General features: G+C 43.5%; 1 long non-coding RNA gene across 2 annotated transcripts in view; it reads left to right on the plus strand.

Annotated features, from left to right (window-relative positions):
- LOC137474322 (uncharacterized) overlaps positions 1 to 17,102 on the plus strand; it is a 33,041-nt gene that overhangs the window by 2,964 nt on the left and 12,975 nt on the right. For both annotated transcript variants that reach the window (XR_010999297.1, XR_010999296.1), the window contains exon 2: positions 11,036 to 11,172. This is a non-coding gene — a long non-coding RNA (uncharacterized lncRNA). The remainder of the gene's footprint in view (positions 1 to 11,035; positions 11,173 to 17,102) is intronic.

Here is a 17,102-nt window from a genome sequence, read left to right on the forward strand (position 1 = left end):
AGCTTCAGCCATGCTTTGCTTGCCCAGGGTTTGTCCTCTTGGGCCAAGGATGGAAGCAGCCACCCCTGATGACACTCTGGGCTGAGCAAGCCCTTGGCTTCCTGTGCTGGCATTCTTTCCTGGTGCTCCATTTGCCCACCCAGGCTGTGAAAAATCTACCTCACAAGGATGCCCCCTCCATATGGCAACGTAAGGTCATGCTCGTGTGTGGCTGTGCAACCAAAATGTGGGGATGCCAAAAGCAGACTCTGTGATCTGCTTCCCTTTGGCTCATCCCTACCCCCTGTGGAGACCAATCATGGCATGCACCTGGAACAGATGCAGATTTAGGGAACTACTTGACCAACAGTCTTGCATAGGTCTCATTCAAACACGTCAGCAGTTTTTGCTCTAATCCCACTTCTCTTCAGTGGTCCTGAATGATGGCCATGATGCCAGCAAGCACAGTCTTAGCAGAAGGTTTATCTCCTACCATTTCCCCCTTGAGGACACTTTTCTCCCAGATTAAAGTGTCTTTGGATCTGTCAGGCTGAAAGAACTCCATAGTGCTCTTTATCCTCACTCAGCAGATGGCAGGGAATGAGCAGCCTCGGTGCCCATTCAACACATTAGAGGCTGGGATATTTAAGCAGCTCCTCTGCTGCTTCCTATTGAGATACTAGATCACAAACTACATATTATTGTCTCTCTCAAACTCCTGCTCAGAGCAGTGCTCAGCTTTGAGAGAAGTTCATGAGCAAGTTTTTGAGCATTTTGGGTTTCTCACTGTCCCTGGACTCCTGCACAGGGGTATTTGGTAGGTTAAGGACCACATGGGTTAATTTCAATCAAACTGATAAACAGAGATGTCTGGCACTGACAAAACAAGATAACATCCAAAACTGACCAGAACTTAAGACACCAAGTGACATGGACAGAACCCAATCAGACCTGCTCACCTTCCTCCTCCTTCTCCTCACACCAGCAGCTCATGCTTCCTACAAAAGAAGTGTAATATTTTGCAAAAAAGTAGCAGGAACTAGGATATGTGTGCAATTAGGCCTTTCTCAGATGCCAAAGCAAGCAACTTGTGAAAATTTAAAAAAGGAAAAAAGTCTGCTTTAATAAACCTTCATTGCACTGTCCTTTCATCCGGATTGTTGCAAGCATCTTTTGGGTCTGCTGACATTAAAAATTATGATCTGTTAAAACATGTTCATTTCAGATGCTTACAGCTTTTCAAAGCACCTTTTTTTTTTTTTTTCTGAGAAGGATATTTTCCCATCTTAGTCTGGGAAAAAGTGAATTTCTAGAAGTTTCAAATCCCAAACATGTAATTTTGTAAGAAGCTTTTGCATAAAAAAAAAAATTCCTTCTTTAATGAAAAAGACAGGATGAGCTGTTTTTGCTGTGGGAATAACAAAAACTAGCCAAGACATAAAGTATTTCATAATACAGACATTTTCAGGTGTATTGCCTTTTTTTTTTACTAACCTGCTGCTAGCACAGTGTAATACACACAGATCTTCCTGCAGGACTTGTTTTTGATGGAGTACAGGATGATCTGAAAAATATTGCTGTCTGTCCTTGGTGAAAAGTTTTGCCTTCTCAGCCTCAGTGCCTGAGGAAAATGAAAGGAGTTCTTATTTTTGTCAAGTTCCACCAGTTCTAACAGATCCCAGATAGTAATTTGGGAGTTCCTCAGAATTTTACTGCATCAAGTTCTTTATATGATGGCCCAATGTATCAGTGAATGAAATCAGAGCCAGAGAGTGAGTTTATATGGATTTATTATAGATGTTATAAAAAGCTTTAGGCATCCCTCCCTCTAATCACTTGCTCATACATCAGGTACTCCCAAACCATGGGATGCCCTTGATGCCAAATCTTTTTGGATGCTGCTTTGATCCCAGGGTACAAAAGGTTTGTGGAGTTTCTAGATCCAGCTCTTTTGACCATTTCTTTGGGTTTTTGGTTGTTTGGGGTTTTTCTGTGTGAGCAAACTAGAAAATTAAATAACTGTTTCCTTTTTTATTTTCTTTTCAAAGAAAAAGAATGTTTTCTGTATTAATCTGCATTATTACAGAAAATAATATGTAGGAATAATTTCTTGGGCTACCCCTCTTCTCTTCATGTTCTGAACTCAAGAGACACCTGCTGAGAGAGGCAGCTGTTCCAGATGGAGAAAACTTCATCCAGAGTGTGATTAAAAAACATAATTTGAGTGTTATATCCAGTAAGATTAACTGAGATAAAATAAATAATTTAATTGATGAACCTTCGTTCAATTGACTTGCCAGTGGTGATCATGGAACTTAGTGAAATTTCAGCTTTTGTTGAGTAATACTTTTCTCAGCAGTGTCAGTTTTTTTTTAGGTGTGGAATGGAATCCTTGTTTCCTGACTAGCCCTGGAAGTTATCTCATTGACCTATTTAAAATTTATTTCTGTCGCTGTTGTGATCCATACACATATCTCAGTGGTCAACAGAAATATTTTGCTGCAAAATATTTGAACTTCCAACCAGTTTACTGGAAAAAATGTCATCAGAGCTAATGTCCCTGTTCCCTGAGGAATGTAAATCCTGCAGTTAGGTTTCTAAAGCAAATCACAAATGTTCATTCCAGCTGCTTCACAGAACTGTTCTGCAGGATTTGGGTAAAATTTACCCTGAAGCAGAAAAACTTTTCCATAAAAAGTTCACTGAGCTGTTTGCTGTGAAGACCAAACATGAGCAAGATGGAGAAGTGGGACTGATGTGCTGGAAATAGTGAATGAGAATTTGCTGAAAAATTACCACAACTTTCTTGAAACCACAGCTATCATGGAATCCTGGAATGGTTTGGTTTGGAAGGGACCTTAAGGATCATCCACTTTCAACCCCTTGCCATGGGCAGGGACACCTGCCACTGTCCCAGGTTGCTCAGAGTCCCATTCAAGCTGGCCTGGGCACTTCCAGGGGTAGAGCAGCTATTCCCAGCTTCTTGGGAATTGATTCCCAAATGGCAATTGCAATATGCATTGATCAATAAATAACAGTGACATGAATTGCTGTTAATATTAGTCTAACTAATATAATTACACAGGTTTTGATTTTTTTTTTCTATTCTGTTCTTTTTTTATTCATTGTTTTTTATTATATGAGCCACTGATTTTGTCTCCAGTTCAAAGCTTGATCTAATTCCAGGAATGCCTGAAAACATTCACTATATCTTTTCTGCTGGGAAAAAAAAAATCTCTCAACTTACTCTTAGCTCTCTGCTCCAAAAATAAAACATACAGTACGTAACAAATTTGGTCTGACAGCATTTTCCCAGCTGAAAGGATGGAACTTCTTAATTGGTGTATAAATAAATAGTGGTTTGGTCCTGCTCTTAAATATATATTAAAAAAAGAATTTTGGCCTTGCCTCTAGTATGCATAGGAACAGATCTTCCTTTCTAACAGAAACAGTAATAGAAAAGGACTCTTCACTGAGCCAAATTTAAAAGCTAAATCTAAAGTCTAAACACATTGAAATAAATTTAAGTCCTGCTGCTGCTGTTGAGGAAGGCCTATGAAGCTCCCTGTGTCTCTTGATATATGGTTTCCATACCACTTTAGTTCATAAATCATAATTTTTAATTGCTTTAAAGTTTGACGTAAGAACCTCAAGTGTTGAATCATCAAATAAATACCTGCTTGGCAAGAAGATGCTCCTTTGAATTGAGGTTTACCTTGTGTTTTCAGAGTAAAGGAAGTTATAATTTAGATGGGGAGTTCACCCAGAATAATTGTGTAGTTTTCACTTTTGCTACCTGGCAATAAATTGAAACTAAATGCGACACCAATCTGCAAATCCAGGAACTAGAAGAGGGACGAGCACATTGGTCCAAACCCATAAAATGTGTTTATTTGATCCTCAAGTGCATCATGAGGCACCCTGAGGCTCTGAAATACTCATGCCTAGTGCACCTGAGCACTCCAGGTGCATTGCTTGGTTGAGGTTCCCTTGGCACTGGAGTTTTTACAGTAGGAGACATGCAGCAAACACCCAAATCCTGAAGCTTGTCACTCCATCTCGTGTCACCTCTGAGTCCAAACTAGAAGGATCCTCAGAAGCCCAAGAGCCTGACCTTTTTGGGATGTGTCTTCTTTTTCCTCATAGCCCAGTAATTAATGTTTCATCTTGAGAAAGGAGAAGGTCTTTTTGGGGAAAAGTGGGAGAAATCCAAAACACATCTCCTAGCTCCTGAAAAAGGACAGCCCCACCAAAATCAGCCAGGAAACATTTTGTTTCCTGGCCTCATCTGTGTGCAGCACTCAGACTAGAGGCTTTGAAAAGCTCTCCCTGCCAGAATATGAGATAAATGTGCCATTAGGGAACTCCCTTTTTCTGTTTCTGGGGTGCTGGCACACCTTTGATTAAAATACTTCAGTTTAAAGGACTATGCACCAGTCTGGGCGTGTAATATTTGTATGGAGCTTAAGATGGTCCTGCCATAACACTTCTGTCTCCCCCATTGTGCAAAGTTGGACCAGAAATCTCATGAGAATGAGCTTACTCATGAGATATCTGCTAATTCTGGCTTCAAGTTATGCTGTAAATAGTATGAGAACTGTCTTTCTAGCAGTTTTAGGGAATTTGGCTCCTAGCCATTGCTAGAAAAGCCCAAGCTGTGACCTAAGTGAAAAGCAAGGGGGAAAGAAAAATGCTCCAGATTTCCAGAAACCTCTTTATTAGGACCAGAAGCTGGTCTTCGCCTCTGTGTTCATCTGCTCAGGTGGAATGGCCTCTGTTTGCAAGGACATGCTTTTATGAGATCAAGGACCTTGCAGAAGGCACAGTGCCCTGTATTCAGGTACTTTGATGGCTGGGCACAGCTGTTTTGTGGAGTTTATGAGGAATAGAAAGCTGTGACAAATGCTGCATGGCAATCTCAGAACTCTGTCTACAGCTCTTCAGCAACTGAGACTCCTGATGACATTGCTGCTTTCTCCTCTGCCTCCTTCAGAGGTGCTGGGATGGTGCCCTTTTCCCTTCCCTGTGATTCCCTGCCCTGCCAGATTCCCGCCCTGCCTCCCAGGTCTCATTTTCACTGCCGGGTCCAGGAACCCAAGGCTCTGCCTCGTAGCAAAGCCCTTGGGCAGTTCTGTGTGCAAACAGTGCCTCAAAAATAATCTGGGCCCTGGCAGATAAGTGGCTTTTTTAGTTTTCCCTCTGTGCAAATAAACCTGGTACCCCAGAAAGCAATCTCTGCTTTCAAAACTAAAGGCAAAAGTCATGTGCTCTACAGGCCTAAACTTGAGTACTGGATTCTATCTCATATGCAAATTATTCTTAGTCCTGGTATCAAAAGTACTAGTAAGCATGCACCTATAAACACTCATTAGCTTTAATTGTACTGAGAACGCCTGTGAGGGGGCTTGGGTTAGCTGACTTAGTGCACTACTCAGAGTTTCTAAGGCTGGCAATGTCACACAGAAATTTTACATATATCAGAGATGAAACATGGCATCACAGAATCACAGAATATTCTGAGTTGGCAGGGACAAACAGGGATCATCCAGTCCAATCCCTGGCCCTGCTCAAGACACCCCAACAATCCCACCCTGTGCATCCCTGAGAATGCTGTCCAAATGCTCCTGGAGCTCTGGCAGCCTTGGGGCTGTGGCCATTCCCTGGGGAGCCTGTTCAGTGCTCGACATCCTCTGGGGGAAGAACCTTTTCTGATATCCACCCTAACCCTTCCCTGACACAGCTCCAGCCGTGCCCTCAGCTCCTGTCCCTGGTCACATATCAGGGCCTGCCCCCTCCTCTTCCCTTCGTGAGGAGGCTGCAGAACTGCTGTGAGCTCTGACCTCAGCCTGCTCTTCCCTGATGAACAGTACATGTAACACAGCCTTGTTTGCAGTATTAGTAGCCAAGTTATTGTGTTTTCATAATGACACTATTGGTCACTAATGGTCACTTCCAAGTATTTTCCAACAGATATTGAAAGCATAACAGGTGATGTAAAATTGCCAGGAAGAGATGTGTCCCTTCAGCAATTAATTAAGTAAGCAATGATTATCGCAGAAAACATCTTGTCTAAAGCCTGCATCACATTTAAAAGATGGTTGCTTTTCTGGGCAACCTGTGCCAGGGCCTCACCATCCTCCCAGGGAACAATTTCTTCCTCATATCCAATCTTAACCTACTCTCTGTCACTTTGGAGCCATTCCCCCTTGTCCTGTAAGTCCAGGCCCTTGTCAGGAGTCTCTCTCCATCTTTCCTCTGGGCTCCCTTCAGGCACTGCAAGGCCACAATGAGGTCACCCCAAAGCCTTCTCTTCTCCAGGCTGAACAATCCCAGTTCCCTCAGTTTTCCTCCCAGCAGAGGTGCTCCATCCCTCTGATCCCCTTGGTGTCCTTGCTCTGGCTCCAGCAGCTCCTGTCCTTCCTGTGCTGGGATCACAAAGCTAGATGCAGCCCTGCAAGGGGGTCTCAGCAGAACAGGGCAGAGGGGCAGAATCTCTTCCCTCACCCTGGTTCCATAACTGTATCTGTTTCAAACATCATTTATTAATGTGTGGGTTTTGCCTCTGCTGGTTTGCAAATTAATTTATTCCCAATTCTAGGGTAAAACCATGTCAGCAATCATTTGTAATTTACTGTTTGTGAATTTGAAAATTGTGCCCTCTTCCACCTGATACAATATCCAAACCCCCAACTCTTTATAGTGTTTGTGTCTAATTGTTAGTATTTTCAATGGGGTTTAGATGTCTGTGCACCTTAGGATTGATTCAGTCATCTTCTAAAATTTGGTACTGAAATAAATATCCTGATTGGCCTCATGCAACTGTGAGGGTCTGAGCACATGGACTTGAGACTGGTTGTACAGGAGCCTTTGTAAAACAAGGACTTTCAATCGAATTTATAGGGAACACCTGTGGAAACCTCTGTGTACATGACACACAACCTGCAAACAATTTTCCAGTGACTTGTGTTGAGGAATGTTATGTACTGGTATTTACTTTTCAAGTTCTTCATGTTGTAGCAAGTAACACACACACACGTACTCTGACAAGGTCTTTGCAAACATCTGTGAGGACATCAAATATGCAAATTGTAGTCAGAACAAGTTCTTCATAAACAGCCAAGAAGCTGAAACAGATTTTCATAAAACCTTTGTTAAATGGTGAGAGTATCAGCAGTCACTGAAGCCCTTTTAGTCAGCATGTATCCCCAGAAGGGCTGCATCATATGGAGAGTTTCAGTGCCCACCAGGATGTCTTCTACAGGACCAGAGACTCCTCCTCCTTCTTTGTAAGACTTTTGTGAGCAAGAAGTGTGGCAGATTTGAGTAATGTGTAGTTATTTGCACGGGCAGCCATCAGACATTGGGCACATTCAGGAATGATTATGAATTCCACTGCTGCAGTATCCAGGCATCTCCTAGCTGTTTATGCATTGCTTCTTCCTTAAGCTCCATGTAACAGGAATCTATCCATCCCATTTTCCAGGTCCAGCACCTGAGTACAGCTGGGACAGTTCATAATGCCAATGCTCTGCAAGAGCATAAAGGGGCAGAGGGACATCTAGTGGGATCTCTACTCTCTCTGCATTTGCAGGCCACCAGAAATCTCACAGGGTTCACCTCACCTGTGACACATCTTCAGAGCAGCACCCAGATCCTTCATTTCATGAGGATGCAGGGGCTGGACTGTGATTCAGGCTATGGATCTTATGTTTATACTTTCTGAAGATTCACAGCCTGTTGTGAGTAAAGGCAAGAGTAGTGACTAACCTGATTTCTGTCAGAGAGCTCACCTTGACAGACTTCCAGCAGCAGTGAGGTTGAAGGCATTTTGAAGGTTATCTTCACAAAAAAAGGACTGGCAACTTACACTGGAAAAAACCAAAAGTGTGATTAGCAACTTCTTTCTTGACACTACTGATGGCTGAGTGATTACAATGCACTGTATTGCCCTTCTCAGCTGGTGTAGTTTCATCCAATGAAGGCAAAAGGCTAGGAGAATTTATATTAGCCAGGGGTCTGTAACTAAACTACTGTGTCCATGCATCCATTTTGCAAGCTCTTCATTCCCTTCAACTGTCCTTAAGTTCTGTGTGCCAGAAGAGCAGGATTTCTCAATGGCCAACATATGAACCCCTTCTAGTCACTGAACTTGTCTTTGAGGCATCATGGAAACTGGCTTTTTTAGGGAAGCAATACCTGAACCAAGCCAGGTTGGAGGTACAGTGCAGCATGGCTCTGAAAGCCCAGGACATGTTCACCATCCTACAGGAACCATCATTTGTTTACATGGCAGTAGGACACCAAGGATGGGCAAGGTGTGTGTGTGTGTTACGGAATCACAGAATCATGGATTGGGTTGGAAGAGAACTTAAAGATCACCTGGTTCCAACCCCCTGCCATGGGCAGGGACACCTGCCACTATCCCAGCTTGCTCAGAGCCCCATCCTGCCTGGTCTTGGACACTTCCAGGGATGGGTCAGCCACAGCTTCTCTGGACAACCTGTGCCAGGGCCTCCCCACCTTCACAGGGAAGAATTTCTTCCCAATATCCCATCTAAACCTACTCTCTGTCAGTTTAAATCCATTTCCCCTTGTCCTGTCATTCCATGCCCATGCAAAAAGTCTCTTCCTACCTTTCTTGCAGAATACCTTCAGGTACAGGAAGGCTTTGGAAGAAGGCAGACCTGCATTCTGCCATCTCATTAATGCTGCACCCTATTGGCAGTGGATTCAACTGGTCTGAGTATCACAGCCATGTGGCAACGAAATGACACAAAGATTTCCAGTGCCCCTGCTCAGTTCTGAATGAACAGCTCTACTACAGCAGTGAGGTAGAGAAGGTTTCTGGATGCTCCTCACACAGAAATGCAGAAGGGGACTGGAAGATGCTCTGCCCTGCTTTTGCCCTGACCCTGCTGCCCCTTCTTGAGTGACTGAATAACCTGACAAGACACAGGGTAACCAAATGAATAAATGTTTGCAGGATTAGTTCTTCACTTTCTCCAGGCATTACTATTGCAACTTACACTTTTTACCTGAATCTATTTCATCAGTATTTGCACACAGGACATTTGGTGTGGTCAAAGATGACATAGAATCCAGAGATAGGGTGGAGTATTTCTGCATGTTCCTTATAGAGGGCTTTCCTCATTAAAAGTGGCCTGCAAAAAAAAATGAGCATCCTTTGCCTTGCACTGTGTTTAGTCAAAGACCTGACCAAAATATGCTAAAATTGAGATGTATTTTTCTTTCAGTCGGATTATCCTTTGAAACTGTGAGCAAACCCTGCCTGACAACACAAAGGAATTTTCCCATGGATCAGCTAAAGCTGACTCACATGAAAGACTTGCCCAAAGTGGTCATGCCCTCTGAGCAAATACCACAGGCATGAGGATCTCTGCTCTTGGCCTAGCAGCACTGTTAGGATTCCAGGGACCCAGCCTTGGAAGGCAGCTTTTATTGGAGGAGGGGAGGTCTCCTACCTGTGACCCAGCCAATCTACTCTGTTATTTATCTGTGTTGCTAACTTTCAGTGGAGGTGAATGTTTTGCTCTGTCACTGCACTGTTGCGAGAAATTTCCTGCCTGGCCCGCAAAGTTCACCAAATAGCACTGGCTGTTTGCTTAAGCAGGTACAGCACACAGCATAAGGCACTGCTGTGACTCAAAGGAAGAAAGAAAGAAAATCATCTGATCATGAAAGCTTTCAGAACCAGGTTTTAGTGCTGGAGTGAAAACCTAACGGAAGCTGTGCACCCTTCTAAGATAAATATTTCCTCTGCTGGAGTTGCTGAGTCTATCACAGATCAACAACCAGGAAGGCTTTGCTTACTCATCCCTGCCACGTGTTTCTGGAGTGGTTTTCTGCTCTTGTAATATTACCACGGAGTGCATCCTCTGGCTGTTCTGGCTTGTTAGAAAGGCAAGTGCATGCTGAGCAAAGTCCCAGAACAACCCACAAAGCACTGATGGAAATAGAGATGGAATTTTGCAGCACTCAGAGAGACACAGAGGGAGTTAAAGCTTCAGGCCAATGTGTTGCTGAAATTTTAAAGCTAAAAGGATTTTGAACTAACCTTTGCATTTTCTCCCTGAACTTTTTGTTTACTCTCTGCTCTTTTGCTCAGTGAAAGTAAAGCAGGCAAGACAACGTCACTTGCTGTTTCCAACTGGCTTCTGCTTTATTTCTAATACTCCTCTGAAAGAGTTCTGTTGTAAGACATGTTATTAATTGGGTATCTGTCCCTCACTTTCCATTTTCTTATCACTGGTTGCCCTCAAATAATGTTTAGGTTTAAGTTATTTGTCATTTTCCCTTTGTATTTAATCTGGTCCATTTTTGTGTTTGAATTTGGGTTTTCAGTAAGCTCACATGTGATCTGTGCCAAAGTAGAGACAAAATCTCTTCTCACATTCCAAAAATATATGACACTGGGATTACAATCTCAAAATTATGTGGCAGCTTCTTTTAAACATGAAAACTCCAGTGGGTTTCACTCACTCAGATGTATATAAAAGCCAGTAGTACACTTGGTGGTAGTCCCTGTGTTATTTGTTTTAAATTATGTTCCATTTCATACTCTCTCCACATTCTCCATTTCCAATATCCAGCAGATTCTTGTATTGACAAATGTGTGACTTTTACAGGAAGCTATTGTGGAGAAAACCTGTGGTTCTTCTGTATGGGCTGAGCATAGTTGTGGCTTCTGACCCTTGGGAGAGCTGCTTGATGGAAGTTTCTAATAAAACTCCCTAAGCCAGATAGCTTATCTGTGTTACTACCCACAGTTCCAGAGCCAACATTCCCCTCAACATGAAGCGGGTGAATCCCAAGTGTCATTATTTGTTTTGAATGTGCTGTGGGCTCAGGTTGTAGCTGAGCTTCCACAGTGACTGCAGCTGATCTGAACCAGGGCTGCCTTACCCCTTCCCACTCCCTTCCTGTAATCCACAAGATAAATCCATCCTGCTAAACCTGAAGAAAACCTTTCTAAAAAGCAATCAAAGAATGTTCTGTCACTTTGCAAGATGTTCTATGTGGTTTCTTTTGGTTCCAGGAGAAACTACTGATAAGAGTGGCCAGATAACAGAAACTATGCCAGAGAACAGTGACAGAGTTTGAACAAGAGAGCACTGTTTCTTGGAAACTGCTGGGAACACTCAAGTCCCCTTCCTTTGGGCTGAAACTGTGAGTGTCCTGCTGCCCTCACTTTGCACCTCCTCTTTGTTTTCCCCTTGTTGTGATTTATTGGGTTGGGTTCTGTAGCTGCTTCTTGGCTGAGTGCAGCTAAGGTATGCAAATTGCTTTCTAACAGCTAATATGCACCCACACTCCTGAAAAGAAAAAAAAAAGGCAAAATAATATTGTCAGCAATGAGTTATAGGAGATCAAGAAAGCATCCAGAGGTGAAAGTCAGTGGCTGGCTGGCCAAGTCCCGTATACTGTCACAACTGTGTTGAGAATAATCCAAGTGGAGAGCAAATTTGGTAGCTTCAAATTAGGATTTTAAAGGAAAGGGCTGCCTCTGTGGTTGCAATACCTACTTTGTGAGCTGGACTTCTCTGAACCAAGCATATTTTCTTTTTATAGAAATTTCAAACCCTAAATAGAGTGTTTCATCCTCCAGTGACATCTCACTACTTGTCCTGATTTGGTCCACTTAAATAAAGGACAATGACCACAGCTCTGCTGAGACCTCCCTGCAGGGCTGCATCCAGCTTTGGGATCCCAGCACAGGAAGGACAGGAGCTGCTGGAGCCTGGCTAAAGCAGGCACACCAAGGGGATCAGAGGGATGGAGCAGCTCTGCTACAAGGAAAGGCTGAGGAAATTTGGGGTTGTTCAGCCTGGAGAAGAGAAGGCTTTGGGGTGACCTCATTGTGGCCTTGCAGTGCCTGAAGGGAGCCCAGAGGAAAGATGGAGAAAGACTCTTGACAAGGGCCTGGAGTGAACAGGACAAGAGGGAATGGCTTCACACTGTCAGAGAGGAGGTTTAGGTTGGGTGTTAGGAAGAAATTCTTCCTTGTGAGGACAGTGAGGCCCTGGAACAGGTGTCTCAGAGAAGCTGTGGCTGCCCCATCCCTGACAGTGTACAAGGCCAGGCTGGATGAGGTTTGGAGTAAACTGGGATAGTGGTAGGTGTCCCTGTACATGGCAGGTGGGTTAGAATAAGATCATCTTTAAGGTCCCTTCCAACCCACACCATTCCACGATTCTGTGGTATCTACAGCCTTCTGGAAAGCCACAGCTAATGGGGTCATATTTATTCTTGTTCTCAGAGCTTTTCTTGTGGCTTTTCCACCCCGTGTGGCTCTTGATGGAGAATAAAAGTTGCCCAGGGCTAGGCCTCCATCCTCTAGCATGTCTGTGAAGGTCCCAGGGTGTTTTTACAGTTGCTAAGACATTACAGATAAACACAGTGAGTGAGCCCCATCTTGCCATTCAGACTGTGAGCTGCAGAAAGCCACCAACCTCCCCAAAGCTCTTCTGGTAAAGGAATGTCAAAATCAAAAGCAAACAAATATGGATAATTGTTCTGCTGGCTAAGATGTGTTACCAGAATACCAAGAAATGACAAACCTCAAACCGGAGTGATTCATCCAGGCACCCAAAAAGCACTTACAAGAAACCACCTGACTAATCATGCTGGAGCTCAGGGACAGTCCAGTGCAATCAACACATGTAATTTAGCATTTCAGAAAAACAAACCCTTGTCCTCTCAAGGTAAATAATATCTGCTGTACTAAAGGTATTATTGTGCTAATGGTATGAATTGCTTGGAATAACATTCTCCTTCTTGGGTTCCTTCTCCTACTCATGTATTCTTCGCCCAATACCTGGCAAAATAGTTACACAAGCAACAAAAAAGAAAACCCTAAACGGCAAAACCAAAAAGTGAAAGGCCCAAATTGCCACCTGCCCATGCTGATTTTTGTGTGGTGGCATTTTATGTGGGGGAGACTTCAGCCATGCTACACACACAAAGGCAAAAGCAGACCCTGTCTTTTAAGCTGCAATTTAGTGATACACCCCAGATAACTGGGTTGGGACTTTGAGCAGAGGAGGCTGATGAGCGTCCATGGAGTTATAAGTGATGTCCCTGGAAGGGAGGTGAAAGGCTGTGACCCCATCCCTCACAGTGAGGAAGTGTTTCTCCTGTCAGCTGAAATATGGCTTTGAAGGCACCAAGATGCTTCCACTTTGGCAGGGAGAAAATCATGTCTAAATTTGAATGTGTTTGATGATACTATAAGACACATAAAGCTACAAGGTAATTATTACAGGAAACTCCTATTTCAGTTATTTCAGCAAAATTTCAGCACCTCTGTACATTTGAAGGCCTGGAACAAAGCAACTGGGTTTCAACTTTCACAGTTTACCTAACGTGGCATTGATGGTGAACCGTTATGGTGATGTAAAGGACAGAACTATATTTGTTTAAGGAACCTTCAGGCTGAATTTCCAGCTTTGTGAGTGCTGAGAGAGAGGAAGGAGGGAAGTTCAGAGGAAAACAAATGCTTCCTGAACTTTGAGTTTCTTTGCTTTTATATATCACCAGATTTTTCTGTGATGTGACCAGCCGTCCTTTATAAACTTTGCTTTATCTCTGTGACATTTTGCGTCTAGGAAATGATTAAGCTGTCATATTTGGGGACTGAAAAGAGCAAAGGGCTGCAAGAGTTTGTTCTACCTGTCAAGTTACCCAGTTACAGCTGAGTCCCTTTGCAGACTTGCATTTCCACTAGCCTACACACACACACACACACACACACACACACGCACGCACCATGAGCTGGCCCTCGCCTGCTCCTCATGCTATGGGAACTGTAGATACCCAGAAAATGTATATAATCTATATAATCTATATGGATGAAAAATGTACCACCTGATGAGGAGGTTCGTGGGACTCAGGAAAGCTCCCTATTACTTATTAGCTAGCTAGTGGTCTGGCCTGTGTGCCCCTGTCCTTGGCAATAAAATGAAGATGAAAGGTAGCCGCTGACTTGGAGCCTCGCCTGAAAGTACAGTAGCTATCTCAGCCCTCGCCTTATCAAAGGCTGGGACAGCAATAACCGTGCTGAGGGAGCAGCAAGGACGTGGTAGGCTGGGCTGACAAACAGTTACACCTCGTGGGCAAACAGCAGTTTCACATCCCTATGGGCACCCAAACAGCATTGGCAGCTGAGGAGAGGCTGCAGCAGATGGTGCCCAACCGTAGTGCCAGCCCCTTCTCCAGGACAGGCTGGGCAGGGCAGTGCCTCTCCAGCCAGGGGACTTGCCCAGGAGCTACCTGGTTGAAGGATCCTAGGCAGAACGTGTGCCTCAGGCCACCAGAAGAAGCTCAGCTGTCACCAACCCAGCTCTGCCAGACTAAGATAATTTTGAGACCAAGAGTCTCACAGGTCAGCCCCCACTCAGGCCAAAACTGAATGGCAGTGAGGACAGTCCTCTTTATGGATGTTAAAACAGTCATCTCTAGTGGTGGCAGAAAGGTGGGACTTGGGAACAGTCACATTTGTGTTTTAGCAGAGGTGACCTTTTCAAACTTGAAGCTTCCTCACAGTGTTGAAGCCACAGAGTTTCCAGATACTTGCACACAGAATTGACTTGAATCAATAACTTTGACAAAGAAACAGGGCCTCTCTTGAGAAGAAATAGAGGTATTGAATCACTGCAGCTTTTGTTGGCTGCATGAAGTGGGTTTTTTCCAGCTCACCAAATTTGTCCATACATGTCTCCAAAGCACTAGGGCTACACGTACCTGACAAATTGTCTTACACAATACAGCAAATGTGGCTTCAGATCGTGCTCTGTCATGGAATTACTCAGTGAAGGCCAGAAAGACAATATTATTTTGGGTAGGTAAGTCAACCAAACCCTTGGAGCTGGGAGTGCAGTGTTAGTGCTGGAGTTCCTCTCCACAGATCAGGTTTTCAGTTAGAGGAAGGAGATCCACGAAGAAGATGCTGAAGACATAACATACACAACAGAAGATATTGAACTGGCAATAGTAGCGTAAAAATACATTTGCCCTGGGTCACAAGGACTTCATCAGGAGAGGGTGCAAGATCCCACATGGTCTTAAATACCAAGTTCTGTGGCAAACTTACCTTTCCACTACAAAGTAACGATGATGTGCTGGATAAATGTACATAGGAAGGACATGGAAATGCTGCAGCAAGTCCAGAGGAGGCCAAAAAAATGATAAAGGGACTGGAGCACCCTCCCTGTGGAGATAGGCTTGGAGATTTGGGGCTGTTCAGCTTGGAGAGGACAAGGTTGTATGGAGACCTCAGAGCAACTTCCAGTATCTAATGGGTCTATAGGGAAGTTGGAGGGGGACTTTTCATCTGGAATTGTGGTGACAGGACAAGGGGAAATGGATTTAAACTGACAGAGGGGAGGTTTAGATTGGATATCAAGAAGAAATTTTTCCCTGTGAGGGTGGGGAGGCCTTGGCACAGGTTGCCCAGAGAAGCTGTGGCTACCCCTGCATCCCTGGAAGCGTCCAAGGCCAGGTTGGATGGGGCTCTGAGCAAGCTGGGATAGTGGCAGGTGTCCCCGCCCATGGCAGGGGGTTGCAACAATGTGATCTTTAAAGTCCCTTCCAACCCAGACCATTCTGTAATTCTATGCAAAAAGTAGCTTGACAAGTTTTAAGGAACTTTTAATACATTAACTGAACATAAAATTCCTAGTGAACTATTTTCCAAGTCTGTGAGTAAAGCTTGAGGTAGCAAAAACTGAGGGTAGCAGGTTGCAAGAGGTCTCTCGAAAAAAAAAAAAAAAAAAAAAAAAAAAAAAGCATTTTCTAAATGTGTTTCAGTCTCACCTAATGCAGCCCATCTGTATTACACAGCTGATATTTCTGGCAGCCTTAAGAGTTGCTGGATCCAGGCTCCACAGCATTATGTAATTTACTTCATTTTAGTCCTGATAAGAAAATTCTTGGAAGTCACTTTAAAAACAGTAACTATGGTCCTGATCTGTTTCATTTTGCTGCAATGAAGCAGAGTCCTGAAGGCAGCCAATATGATGGGAAAGATGATGCCCAGTGAGAGATCTTTCCCGTGTGTTTTTCCATTCCTTAGGGTAAACTAAGTTTGGAAAACTTAAGCTTGGAGCAATCTTTTTACTCATATCTGTCATGCTAGTGGTCAGCATTAATATTAAAGACCAAAGTTTCAAATCACATGTTTAACCTGAAAAAGTCATATACCTGCTGAGATTTTTTTCCCCTAAATTAAAAAAAAAGCTAAATAAGCCACTTTCTGTTGTGTTTTTAGTGTGAGATCACTTGTTCCATTTGTCTTAATTTCTTTTGATGTAGATAACTAATTTCAGCTTTTGAAAATTATCACCTTGTGCTAATTGTAACTTTTAGAACCCACTTCTTTTTGACAATTCTGAACATTTTGCTAATTTTTCTCCCATCCTTTGCAGCCACTCCTTGTACACCTTCATTGAAATCCTTTTTGCAGCTCCTCTAGTCTGGGTGGACTATTGGACTTGAGTGACCTGAGCTGCATGCAACATGCAAGAGTGCCTCCTATGGAAATGATCATTTATTTATAACCAGTGACCTAGCAATTTAATATAAATAATCTCTAAAGGCATGGCCACAGACTCCACACTGAATTAGTGCATCATTTAGTGCAGCAAATGGAGAAAGGATAAGAGCAATACAAGCTGGGCCTATGTTAGCCTTATCTCCTGTGGGTAAAATTGAAACAGAGATGCTTGACTGTGTTTCCCATGGATCAATGGCAAGGTATTTCTATTTCTGAAAACAGTTTTGCCCCTAGAGAACACCATAAAACAAACTAAATCCCTCTCTTGAGCAGCAGAAAGACCAAGAGCCCTCTCGCTGGAGTGGCAGGAGCTGCTGGTTAAAACTGAGAGTGGAGCCCAGCCACCAGTCCCTCATCGTGACTTCGACGGATAATTAGTCAGGTAACAATTCCACTGTTGAAAAGCCTGTGAGGCTGGGATCAAACCAACTCAGCACTGCAGGCAACTGTCATGAGATAAAAAGATAAGATGAATGAGTTTGTATTGCACTTGGAATGCACAGAGCCCACTATAGATGTAAAATATTATTACTAAATGTGCTGAGGGCTCTAT

Source organism: Anomalospiza imberbis, chromosome 5 (genome assembly GCF_031753505.1).
Source record: "Anomalospiza imberbis isolate Cuckoo-Finch-1a 21T00152 chromosome 5, ASM3175350v1, whole genome shotgun sequence".
Classification (NCBI taxonomy): domain Eukaryota; kingdom Metazoa; phylum Chordata; class Aves; order Passeriformes; family Viduidae; genus Anomalospiza; species Anomalospiza imberbis.